Below are 13,206 nucleotides of genomic sequence, written 5' to 3' on the forward strand. Positions count from 1 at the left end.
AGCTGCGGCGCCGGGGCTGCTCGGCGCTGGCGGAGCGGAGCTGCAGGGAGAGGAGCGTGGAGCCATCCCGACCACGTAGCCTTATCCTGGAGAGATGCTCTGCCGAGGAGCGTTTTTGTTGTTTTTTTTTTTTCCCCAGTCCTGTAATTTTTAGGTCTTTTTCCCCTTCAGTTATATTGGAAAAACGCACAGCTGGATGCCACCTTCCTGCCGTTCATTGCCCCCCTCAGTACACCGTGCCACTTCTATACAACTCCTCTTCATTGTTGTGCTGCGGTTTTCTCATCACACCTTTGATAACTGCGTGGAAACTGCTGCGTGCCATGCCGATGCTCCCCGCAGTCCCAGCCCTCTCTATGCTGGGCCTTTGTTTTGGTGTTGGCTTTCTCTCCTGCGGCGTTGGCACCCTTTGGGATAGGAACACCACTGGGGATAAACTTAAAGTTAGAAAGACAGCGGTTTCTTTCTTTCAGTGGGATTAACGAGAACTTGTTCTCAGTCATCCTACAATCGGGAAGCAGCCTGAAGATTGTTTGTTTGTTTGGTTTTGTAGTGAACAGTAGTTTCACCAAAGAAATAGAACATTTTTGCATACGCATACTGAAGAATTATTCTTTTGCCTTAAAATAATCTGATTTCTGTTTTAGATATCATTCCTCTTTCATCAGAAGTAGAAATCATATGTGGTCTGATTCCAGAAGACAGGAAGCATGCACAGACTGATCGGGTTTGGTTTTGTTAGGCTGCCGTCAGTCCACTGGATGTGTTTGTGTTGGCGCAGAGGGGCAGGTGGGGAGGCACCGCGGCTGGGGCGGGATATCGGCGTGCCTTGGTGCAGCTGCACGCAGAATAGCAGCACGTCTGTGGCAGCCCAGGCAAAGCCAAAGCTGTGCGCTGTGCCTGGAGGAGACGCGGTGCGAACCTTGCGGACCAAAGGCCCGGTCCCAGGCTGAGAGCTGTGCCGTACGAAGGGATGGCGGGTGGTGGCTCGGGGTGCTGCGCCGTCGTTTGCTGGCGGCTGGCGGCCGGCGGATGGATGTGACGCGGTGGCCGCGTGCTGCCGTGCGTCCAAACCTGCGGTGCTACCAGCGCCGTGCAGCGCAGCTCCTGCTCTGTTTCCCGGGGAGGTGGGCTCGCGTCAGAGAAGAAACTGCCATCTCTGGCAAACCTCGCTGTTGTCGGTGATCTGGAAAAGGTGTTGCTAATGTCACAACAGAAAATCCTTAAGTTTGGGATAGAATTGATTTATTTTTGAGATTTTGTCGCTACTGCCATCAAATGGGTCAAAGCAATTTCCTCATTACTCATGGAGTCACACCGCTAATTGCCGTTGCACTATTTTTGTATTGTCACTTGTACATTATTTGTTTACTGACTCTTCCGGTCAATAAGTCACACCTATTACAGTGTTTTAATAGCTCTCAACAGCAGTTTAGTGAAACTTCCAGTTGAACAGTGTCCCATCCAGCATACCATCGGATATGACAATGAGAACAGTATCCAAGGGAGCAACGTGGATTGTCTGGTATGTTTGCCCTTCAGGAGACAGGGTGCCATGTGCTGCTGTTGGGTTAGTGCAGCTGACGAGGATTTTTCATCTAAGCTGGCTAATTCTTTTCTAAGTATCACATGTGTGTTACCCAACTGTCATGAAGAGCAAATAAACCAACGAACGATTAACGTTTAAGGGAGGTGGTATGTGCAGGAATTGTACGTGGAGCAGTCAATAAATAAGGTGCTGCTGTAATGCTTTTTAAAGTAACTGCTGAATACCTTCTGTGTAAACAGTTTGAATGGAAACAGAGCTACCCTGTTGGTATTCTGCGGCCCTGGGAAATGTTCTGCTACAACAGGAGAGAGGTCAACAGCGTGCTGTTGGGGACCCTACAGCTTTTCTTTCTGTAGAGACCACAGAAGCTGATTCTGTGCAAAATCTTTGAGGCTGTTGGTGGTGATCGTGTCTGTGAGTGCCTTTTCCACTCCTCTGTCATTATATGTGCTACCCAACATGTCATCTTTGAGTTAGAAAAACATTGTTCTCTGGGGGAAGGGCAGTAATCTTAAAATCACTGCTAAAAATCACGTGAGACTGACATGTTCAGACTGCAGCTGCTGTCAGAAAGCGGACGGAGATGCAGTGTGATGCTATATGAAGAAATGAAGTAAGGGATGCAAGTCAGGAGTTTTGTTTCATGTGAATTGTGATAAAAGTTCAAAGGAGAACATCTAATGAAACTGGGGCAAAAAAATCTCATAAAAGGAAACATTTTAGCTGGGAATTGGGTTGCCAAGTTAATTGCCATGTTGTATAGCTAAGAAAAAACGCTACGAGCACTTGAAGCTTATGTATGAGACTTCACGTTCCCTTTACATTTTTAAATGATATTTAAATACTGCAAATGTTATATCCACATTTTCTGGTGTTCCTTCTTTCTGAAGCACCTGGTGACTGGTGTAAGCTGCATGTCACAGGTGATGCGTACTTTCTTACTCATGAATTCTTACTTTATGTGAACTGGAGCTGTGAGGGTGGGAAAAGCATTTGCTTTTCAAATATCCTTAACCAAGCTTGCGTGTGCTCAGTGGTAGTTCTAATTAAGTTGTTTTGAACTCTGAGGAATAGATGAATGTAATTGAGACTTATCATTGTACCAAGGAACATTCTCAGTGTAAAAATATGGGCAAACTTGTTAAGTTGGCTTAACAAGTTTACTTTTTTTCAGTGTCTGTGATTCAGTTTCTTTACGTGTAGAATGAGAGTATTAGTCTGTACATGCAGCAAGATAACCGAGTAAACTAATCCAAATGTTAAAATGTGGAAGGAAGTGTTAACACAGTCTGGAATAGGGTTAACGTGAGTGCCAGTTATTTGCTTCCAGTGAGCAGGTGAGGGCGGTGATTTTGAGAATGGTGCAGTGGTGTATCTATGCTGACTGAATCGTTGTAGAGGTGTATTTTTCTACCAACAGAATTAGTTCTGTTATCACTTCTTATTTAGTAAAAGCAGTTGTTTTAACTGAGAAATTAAAAAGCACTGACCCTGGTCAAGGTTGGTGCGTATGTACGTGTGTGTCTATAGACATACTCATCGCTTAGCTATGATGACGATCTCTGGTGCTGCTGATGATTGTTGTATCAGGGTGTGTAGGTATAAAAGATAAGTCCTACAAAATCAGGATTCTACTATGTTAAGCATGTCATAATTACTCTGTATGGCATATTTCCTATCCACTGGATTACTGAACTAAGCACACTGAACTAAGAAAGAGCAGTGGAAGAAATTATTTTCCCCACTGTTAGAGATGGAAATGGAAGCAGGACGATTTGCTTATGGTCTTACATGAGAGGTACAGAGCTGGGGAAGCACATTTTGATGTCCAGTACCCCAGGACACCAGCTCCTGGAGGAAATCTGGTAAAGAAAAAATATTCCTCGTTGTGAAGGTATCAGAATAATTGAATCTGAAGAGCTCCTTCCCAGCAGCAAGTCAACGGACTGTGTATGATTGCTGTATGTGGCAAGTGATTCCGAGTTAGGTGTTCTTAAACATTGCATGGGGATGCAGGTTTGGCCTACGCCCATTTCAAGTGTATGTTCCTTCGGATACCCAATGTCCCAGTGGTACACAATCAACCTTTCTACCATCATCTTCACTGAAAGAACAGTCTTACTCCAGAATTTGTTTGGGAATGTTCAGCCTCTGTTCCCACTTCTTAGAAGTTTGTCTGACTTCTCTTTCACCTCCCCCTCCTCTGTTCTTCTTCACAACCAATGCCTCTTGTTTACCAATGTTTTCTTCAGCTCGTGTTGTTGGGATGTTGTTCCATAAACTGTAAGAGTTATAAAGCATAATTTGGAGAGAGAGACTCATGTGAAAGATCAGAAAATGTTCTACTGAACCAGATTGTGATGCTTCTCAGTACTATCTCATAAATCCACTTCTGGCATAGAGAACAAAATCCAGTTTCAATTTACGACTGCACCAGTCTATCCTGCTGTAGTACAACCTGGAGTGTCTTTGGAAGCTTCTGAGTACAAGAGAGAATTTTGGGAACCATGTCTATAGTGCTGTCCTTGACATGCCTTTTGGCAGTGAGTTGTGCCCGTTCCGTAGCAGTGCTGTGCTAGTGCAGAGCTGCACATAACAGCTGTGTGCTAGAAAGGTTGTTATTACATAAATGTTCTTGAAACTGGCTTATAGTGTGTGCAGAGGAGCTAAATGACTCCTACAGCATTCTTTTCTACATCAGGACTTTTCTTTGTTTGTTTGTTTGGTTTGGTTCTGCTCCAGATTCTGCGCTCTCCTCAACTATAATGACTACCAGCACAAAGTCCATCCTGTGCCTTCCATCACCCAGCCAAAGAACAAACTGTAAGTGTGTTCTTGGAGCACCATTCACATATTGATGCAAAACTGGCCTTTTTCTATGATATGGAAATATCATCTGTCTTTAAGCAAAGCCACAAATTAGCAGATTCTGGTGAAGGAATCTATAAATAATTTCTGACTTTCTTAGCTCTTAAGTTTTGACATCCATCTGTCTGTTCCAGAGGATTTACTACATGCTGTAAATCAAGTTCTGTGTTACAGCATTTGCACCCAGAAGAGACCCAGGCCTGCTTTTCGTGGATCCTAGGGATGCTCTTGATTTTTATACCTCAATAGGAAGAGTTAAAGCAATGCAACGCTTCCATTAATTTTTGTAAAACAGAAGCTGAAAGCTCTAGCATGTCATTGGAAGGATGGTTGACTTGCTTTCTTTTATAGAGGTTACATCAGCTTGGGTTCCTGCCTTGGCTGCTGTAATGACCAGGATGATGGGATCAAGTGAACTCTCACCAAGTTTGTGGGCGATAGCAAATTGGGGGGAGTGGCTGATACACTGGAGGGCAGGGCTGTTGTGTAGATGGCCCTGGTCAGACTGGAAAAATGAGCTGTCAGGGACCTCGTGAAGCTCAGACACAGAGCCCTGTACATGGGCTGACACAACCTTATGTGGCAGGACAAGTTGGGAGCTGTCTAGAGAGCAGCTGGTAGATTACCCAGGGATCATAGTGGACGAGTCAACTGTGTTGCCTTGCAAGCAAATGTGTCCAGCTGCATACTGGGCTGAGTATAGCCGGTAGGACTGGAAGAAAATCATTTTTCCCACCTACTTGGCACCCATGAGACTTACATCTGGAATACTGTCCATAGTTTTGGAGACATAGAAGACACATGTTTGTCTACTAAAATGAGACTAGTGAAGGCCACCGGAGGGCTCAGGGAGAGCGAAGTTGATGGAGATGGGTTTGGTTAGCTTTAAAGATGATGACGGCGAGAGGGCTGTAGAGAAGGTGAAGCTTGGAACAATGGGCAAATGGTAATAAGCTGCAACATGGAAAATCTAATAAATAAAACCTATATGTCTATTTATATCTAATAAATATATCTATAGATGTACAGATGTGTACATATCAGCTGGAGACAGCCTGAAGCAACCTGCTCTAATGGGACCTGCCTTGAGCAGAAAGCTGTACTGCAGACATGAGGCAGCTCCTTGCTGCTTACAGACATGTTTCAATGAATTTTCATGATGTGAAACCAGATAGCTTCAAACTAGCAGTTCCACCTTACCACGGAAAGAGACTTTTATACCACTTTTAGATTTGCCAGAAGCTTTTTCATGAAATGATGCCCGGCGAGCAGGAAAGGCAGCGTCTCTGTTCTATTGCAGTAAGAAATGCACTGAAAATTAGTTTTGCATGTATCAAGAACTATGCTATGCAAATACAAAAGGGGCAATAGTACGTTATTTATTACATTATTATATATTATATTTATTAGATCATATACTATCAGTTATTTATACTGATTTCAAAGAGACCGGGCACTCTCTTTGCCTGCTTTTATTGTTTGCATTGCTTTACCATCAACAGAAGCAGTGTCCTCTTCATAAAAACTGGTTTTCTACCTTTACAGTTCACTGTTCTGAAATTCAATTCCTGTGCATTTGTCCTTGTTGCCCTTATTCAAATATTCTTCCAGTTCTGTTGTATTCTTACTGAGATGGGGGAAAGCTGCAGAACTGTACACAGTAAAGATGAAGGTAGCCTTTAGACTAAAAGAGACTGTGTGGAGTTTATTCCATTGGGAGGGACGAGATACAAACGCACCTATTATCACTTCGTGCAGCCCTCAAAAGAAAGGTAAGCACAAAGAAGCCCTTGTTTGTTCCAGCCTATAGAATCATAAGCTCCTCCTTAGTTGTAGGAAAGAAGTGTTCTTAAACCTTCTAATTTTCTACTTCTGTTTGGAACTCTTTAATGCTATATGAATGTTTTCATGCTGCACTAGTTATTTCCTCTCTCAGAAAGAAGAGCTAAGCCTTTATTAGTTTATGGTCTATGTGCTCCATAGGAAGGATTTGTGAGGAACAGATAATCATTGCTTGTTTCCAAGTCTTATTCAGAAGGGAGGATCAAGGGGAGACATGCACAAAATATAATTATGTGGCAATTCTAATTCATACTTATTCTGTGCAATATCATACTGAGCTGGTTTTCTTTTTTTTTTTGGTTTGGATTTTCTCTTTCTGATAGCCACCAAGGAAAATAACTGTATTAAGCAGACTTAAAATGCAAAGCAAAGTTGTTAGTTATCTGTAATGATTTCATCTCTGATCCTGAGGAAAGGAGTGCACCTTTCTCTGACCAGAAATAGTATAAGCATTAAATGACCACTTTTGTTCGTATAAAGAAAAAAATATTTTTAATCATAGCACATATATTACAGTTTTCTGTCATTGGCCTAATGAGCTGATTACCCCACAACTGGGAGAACTGGAATGAGGTGGGTGCCTTTATGATCAACCTTTCTGCAGGCTGAAGGAAGAGGAGGAGCCGCAGGAGCCCTAATTTTGTGTCAAACACTGGATGTAGGGGGTGATGTGAGAACACCAAGAAGCATGATCCCTTAGGAAAGGGCCACCATCAGAAAGGTGTACAGGTTTAAAAACAAGCAGTTCAAATATTGAGACACAGGGCAATTGAAGCTCCATACAAGATTGCAGGCAAGTTGGAGAGAACAAACGTCCACTGCCACACTTACAGTGCATTAAAGTGGGTGAGGGCAGCTTATTCTACTGATATTTATAATGCTGCATTGTAAGAGACTTTAACAAAGCTGACATGTCTGAAGTATATACATATAGAGCAATCTCAGATGGCAGATGTTTCCTTTTAAAATAGCTTCTAACAACGATTTAGCATAATTATACGTGCTCTGCACTGAGGTTTGGAAGAATGTTAACTCTCCTGTCAATTTAAAACCTCCTTTTGTGTGCAGTCGGTGGGTGGGGTGCCACATTTTAGAGTACCGTTTTCCAGTTTAAAATAAAACCAACAAAACTAAATAACAAACCACCACAAACGTGACGAAGAAAAACCAGCCACCTAAGGCTTGTTTTGTTTGGGTCTTGGGGGCGTGCAGCTTAACACTCAAATTTTGTGGAATTATGAGCGGTTAGAAACAAAAAAGAGGCTTTATAACACACAGGAAAAGAACACAAAATTAATGCAAACATGGTTAACACAAAGGTATGAGAGACAAGGGAATGGCAACATACCTAAGAGCACTGCTCCCAGACTTCAGGTTTGCTGCATCTCCTTGCTGAGCGTTCGCTGCCTGCAGGCACTGCTGCTGTTGGGAAAGATTCTGCTCCGCCAGCAGGGCCATTATTTGTAACTGTTAATGTGGATTCTCTTCCATACCACAAAATGAGAACTTTGTGAAATTAAATAGATTGTGCTAGGTAATTTTATGGGGCTCTTAGCACTTCTGAAGCTGCATACACTTAGGAGTAATTTGTGTATACCTACGTGCTTATGGTATGGCTTGCAGCAGAAGCTATTAAGTTGAGCAGTGCTAGCACCATAACTTACGCCTGCTTCCCAAAAATCTTGAGCTATGGACCCTTTCAGATGAGGGAAAAAATGAGGCAACGCTATTTTCCCAGATAGGAATGAAGGGCGAATGCTACAAGTACATTTTATCTGGAAAGTGTGTGTGAATATGTTTGGGGAAGGCAGGGAGACTTACTGCCCTGCTCTCTGAGAAAGCTGTGTTATGAACCCTTTATTTCAATAACGATGTTGAGGAAAAAGGAGAAACATACCATCGCTTTGATGCCTAGCAATATGAGAACAGAAACAAGCCCAAACAAGCTAGGCCAAATGCACCAGCAAAGCACATCCTCTTTTGTCATTTCCTGTCCAAAAGTACTTTCTCTGAAAGAATCCAGTCCAGTCTGACCACTCCTAATTTAAAGTTTTATTTCAATTCAGTTGTTCAGAGTATGACCGTTATTTGCCAAAGCAGCCTTCGCTTCGCTGTGTTTTAGGTAACAGATGAGTAAAACAATTTTGCTCGTCATTATGTTCTCTAACATGAAGTGGAGTGAAATAAATGAAAAAGTAAATGCTATTTTTCAGGACTTGGAATGTGTCACTGATGAATCTGAGGTCCTTATACATATTTTTATACTCAGCTTGAAAACACTTTGCCATTTGTACTAGTGCAAACCTGAGTCTTGGATGACTTCTTTAATTTTTTGGAATAATCATGACTGCTAAGATCAGCTGATGAATAACTGCTTATACTGTTTGCAGGAACTGAGATACTAGTCTTCAGCTGGGCGTTACGATGGCTGCATCTGTATGTGAAGGGCCTGAGTTCCTTTGCAGCATAAGAGAAAAGTCAGAGATAAATAAGACCCAAAGTAATGACTGAGGACTAGCTGCGATCAAGTAAGGCAATGCAGTGTAGCACTTAGCCATTTAGACCTAAGCCTGTCAAGAAGCAGACTGTTCCAATGTGTTAATAGCTTTCAGGATATGAGAGAGACAATTTAGAGTATTTGAAGATACTTAACCTACTTAGCTCACCTAGGAAAGGATAATCTCATTGCCAGCCTTAAAGAGGTTTTACCCAACTGTTGCTTCTGCTCTCTGTGTTGAAAATGGGCAAAGAATTAGACTCCCTTTTTTAGTAACAGAAATGTAGCCTGCAAGAGTCTAGCTTGTGACTGGGAGCTTTTACCTCCCCCATCTTCTTTATGGGGAAATGGAAACTGCAGATACAAGCTGTGATAGAAAAGAGATCAATCAATCTTATCAGTTACATTGTCGATCTCTAGTATTAAGCATCTGTTGTTGTCCATCCCTAAGAATAAAGCCAAGGAAACAGACAGGACGATACAGACAGTGAATGGACCAAAAGCATCTAGCCTCAACTGCACCTAGAGCATGGGTTACCCCTTCAGCGAGGCCCTTCTGGAGAGCTGCACGGATGTTCTGTGAGTGCTGAAGGAAGCAACCTGACATCGTTCAATTAATCAGCACAGCAAAAAAGAAAATGATAAAATTCAGACCTGACGTAAACAGCTGAAGCTGTGATAATGGGTTTGCTCCTTACGTCAGTGATGTAAACGTCGGATTAGCAAGCAGGTCAGAAAATGGGTGTAATTCTCCTCAGCTTAGTCTCCAGTGTGCCTTTGTAATGTACCAACGAGTAAGGCAATGTTAAGAGAAAGCAACAAAATAACCAACTAAATTAAGTGGGCCGAGATTGGCACGTTTAAGCTTTCTTAGCCACAATAAATAATAAGAAAATAGTAGGAAGCGTTCAGATGTTTTTTCTTTTAGGAAAATTGCAACAAATAATTATAATAATGTTAACAAGGAAAATTTAAAGCTGCTCAGAAATAAAAGATTAACAAATTAATACCTTCAGGATGTGCTTTCCACGTACCCCTGAAGTATCTTGATCTGTATATAAATCTATCTCATTTTTCAACTGGTGAATATTTCCTTGAGCAGTTAAAACATATATTCATGTCTGACCTAAACTGACTGTTTTTACAGATGTTTAAACAAATCTTCTTTGAAATTTCCTCTCTTATTATCAAGGAAGAGAGATTGCTTCCCAAAATACACATGGGGCTGGAATAACCCTATATTTGCAAATGACTGCTTATGGAAAGAGACAATGTCATTATACCTAAATATGACAGTATTCTGGGTCTGGGAAAGAAGCAAGGACTATTTGCAAAACAGCAAAGCCAAAACATCTGTCGGGAATGCGTTCCGGGAGTTATCTTCATGCATCAGTAATTTGTTTAGGTCAGAAGTTCCTGGGAGCTGTAAGCCCAACGTCAAAAGGTGTTTGATAAGGACTTTGGATGCTGCAGATAAAGCAATGCTCTGAAACAAACATACTCCCACCTACCCAACACTACCGTTGGCAGCGACGTAACTCTCCTGCTCAGGGGGTTCTGAACTGATTTACTTTTCAACATTTGAATTATAAAAATGAGTCTGCTATTGCTTTGTTTCCTCTTCTAAACCATTCCATGGAATTTAAGATAAGTCCCTTTGCCTGTTTTATCAGCTTAGCAGGAAAAAAAAAGAAGTCTGACCCTACTTTTGAAAGCGAGCTGCACCAATGCCTTCATTCCTATTTGCTGTAAGTCCCAATTCTTTATTAGTTCATGACTTTATTTAATCTAAAAAAGGAACTCTGTGATTATTTTGTTAATTAAGCACTCAGTCACAAATCGTAGGTTATTATATTATTTACATAGCTTACATTAACAGCAAGGAATGCAGCTACTTGTAAGTAAAGCAGCGAAGGGGAGAGTCTTCCGCTTTTGTAACTACTGCTCAAAAATCTGCAGTGTTGTCAGGCTGCAGCCCCAGTCTTTTGTCTGAAAAGAGACACAAAGGCTTGGAGGACACTGCCAGCCACTGCCACAGCAGTAAGGGTACATTTCACCAACTGCATCTCAGAGCGCAGTCAGGGTGTTTTTGGAGTGCAGGATTCAGCTCTATGGCTTACAGACTTCATGGAATACCTAAGTAATGGGTTAGCAACTCCAGTACCCACAGAAATTTCAACCAGGAAAAAGAAAAATAAATAAAAATCACAATTAGTCAGATTCACCTGAAGCTAATTACATAGACATGATAGAATTGCAAAAAGCAACAGGCTGGAAAACATTACTTAATAACAGTGACAATCGTACAGGGTTTTGATCTTGCTTACAGAGAATGATTCAAGATTACCTGGTTAGTAGGGGAAGAATGCCCATGCTGACCTTTTGTTCTCAGATTAGCTTCAGTCAACAAACCTATTGCTCTAACTGCTGCACAGGAACAGCAGCCACTGAGCTTCTTCAGCAGATCTTTCTCCCGTTCCACACGTGTTCTGACAAGTTCAGTGCCATCTCAGGCTAACACAAGTAAAACAACCTTTAGATTGATCTTTAGAATGTGCCTAGTAAAGTGTTACGTGTTTCTGTTGTTTCCATCACAGTCCGGGATACTGCCATTTGTGCAGCACAAGCTGCTACTCTCTTTTTCTCTTCACATTCTTTTTGGATGTCTGATCCAGTGGAGTGGTGACAATTTCAGGACACTGTTCCAAGTGCATTTCTTTCTGTTGTCAGCTGTTTGCATGACTGTGAAGTGAACCAGATCAGGGAGTTCTTCTGTTGAAACACATCCACTGTTTTGCCCGTGTGTCAAATTTGTTTCACCAAACACGCAGAGAATTCGTGCACCCACAAGAAAGGGGCAACAGAAGTGTAGGAACATGAGAAGTGCTTATGATGGAGAAGCTGCACCACCACTTCTATTGCTAAATTCCAACCATGGCCTAAAAAAATCCCATTTCTGAAACAAAAAAAAAGAGATGGTTTTGCTGTTGCCAAAGTTAGTTTGAATTTAACATAAAAATAACAAAAAGGAATGGCTCCTGTTTTCAAGGCACCCTACAAATAGTGGGATGTGGATAACAACAACCTGTTCAAGTTCTATCTTTCAAGACTTTACAGGAACTTTTATCAGAGAAAATTCTCCTAACTAAATGGCACCTGCACTTAAAATGTAGAATGTATGACAACAGAGACACAAACTAAAGATGACAACATTTCCCTGGGATTTTAAAATAAACACTTCAGAAACAGCAGCGGAAAAAAAAAAGTAATGATTTATATTACGATTTCCCCACAGCCCACCCCATAATCCCTTACTTGGTCTGTTTTTCAGCTCCAAGGACAATCCTGTTTATTTTTAGCTAGGAAGCTTTGTGAAAGCAACCAAAATACACGTTTCTGACTCACAATTCTACTGCAGTGCTTAAGCTGATCAAAGAACACTGAGTTGCTCCAAAGCACAGAAAAGCTCTGTAGCTTCTCGTTACAGCTTGTATGTGAAACTTCTCTGTTTCCGTCAAATATTATTTTCCTACATTGTTTGTCCAAAATCATCAGTACAAATAGTGATGAAATCTCTTAAACCAGGCTTGGAGAAGACAGAATTTTAACTCTCCAAGGCAGCAACAACAAGATGTTCTAGCTGCCTGTACCGATGTTCTAGCCAGGCACTGGCGGCTCTTCCTATTGATACCAAAATGCTTTGCTTCCAAGTTCCTGAAAGGGGCATTTTAATCTCTCTCACAAGCCACAGTAATCAAGTTCTGTTTCTCATCTCAGTATAATTCCACAGCAATTGAATCTGTCAGAAATAATCAGCTTATGTAGGCTGCCATAAATGTTACAAATGAAACGCGATCAGTTTCTGTAACAGAAGCAGTGATCGCCTGTGGCTCGTGACAGTAGTTGAGGTGTGACTACTAGTCTGCTCCTCAGAGCAGTTAGCCACTGACTCACGTAAATAATTCAAGCAAACGAAGGAAGATAATTACATGTATTATTTCCACAAAGAACGTGTTTTTGTTAGACATTTACAGTACGTTGCTACGTTCCCAAGCACGCTGGCAGCAGCACTCGCAGGTCGGCTGCTTTACGGGACGGCCCGTGAACAAATCCAATGGTTCGTTCGGCAATCTCTTCTAGCACACCGGCTTCGTTTCCTGCGGCTCCGGCAGCCCGGCTATTCTCACGCTCTTCTGGCTTTAACTTCACCCCGCGCCATTCCGGAGCGCCCGACGCTGCGGCTCGCCAGCGATAGCGGTGAGCGCCGGAATCCGGACAACGCAAGCAGCGCCGGGCTGAGAGCCAGGAAACGCCGAGCGCGGCCGTGCCGCTCGGGGCGAGACGCCGCAGCGCCCGCTCCGCACAGCGCTCAGCGCGCCAACAGCGCGGCGCGGGACGGGCGGACCTCACCGCGCAGCGCCGCAGACGCTCTGCCCGTTTGCCCCGCCAG

General features: G+C 42.5%; 1 long non-coding RNA gene across 1 annotated transcript; it reads right to left on the reverse strand.

The window, feature by feature from the left end:
- Positions 1-10,492: 10,492 nt before the first annotated feature.
- LOC116217252 lies at positions 10,493-13,200 on the reverse strand. Its single transcript, XR_004161531.1, has 2 exons — positions 12,746-13,200; positions 10,493-11,712 (listed from the first exon to the last, which is right to left on the reverse strand). It is a non-coding gene; the product is annotated as an uncharacterized LOC116217252 (long non-coding RNA).
- Positions 13,201-13,206: the final 6 nt, after the last annotated feature.

The sequence above is a fragment of the Meleagris gallopavo genome, chromosome 16 (genome assembly GCF_000146605.3).
Source record: "Meleagris gallopavo isolate NT-WF06-2002-E0010 breed Aviagen turkey brand Nicholas breeding stock chromosome 16, Turkey_5.1, whole genome shotgun sequence".
NCBI classification, from domain to species: domain Eukaryota; kingdom Metazoa; phylum Chordata; class Aves; order Galliformes; family Phasianidae; genus Meleagris; species Meleagris gallopavo.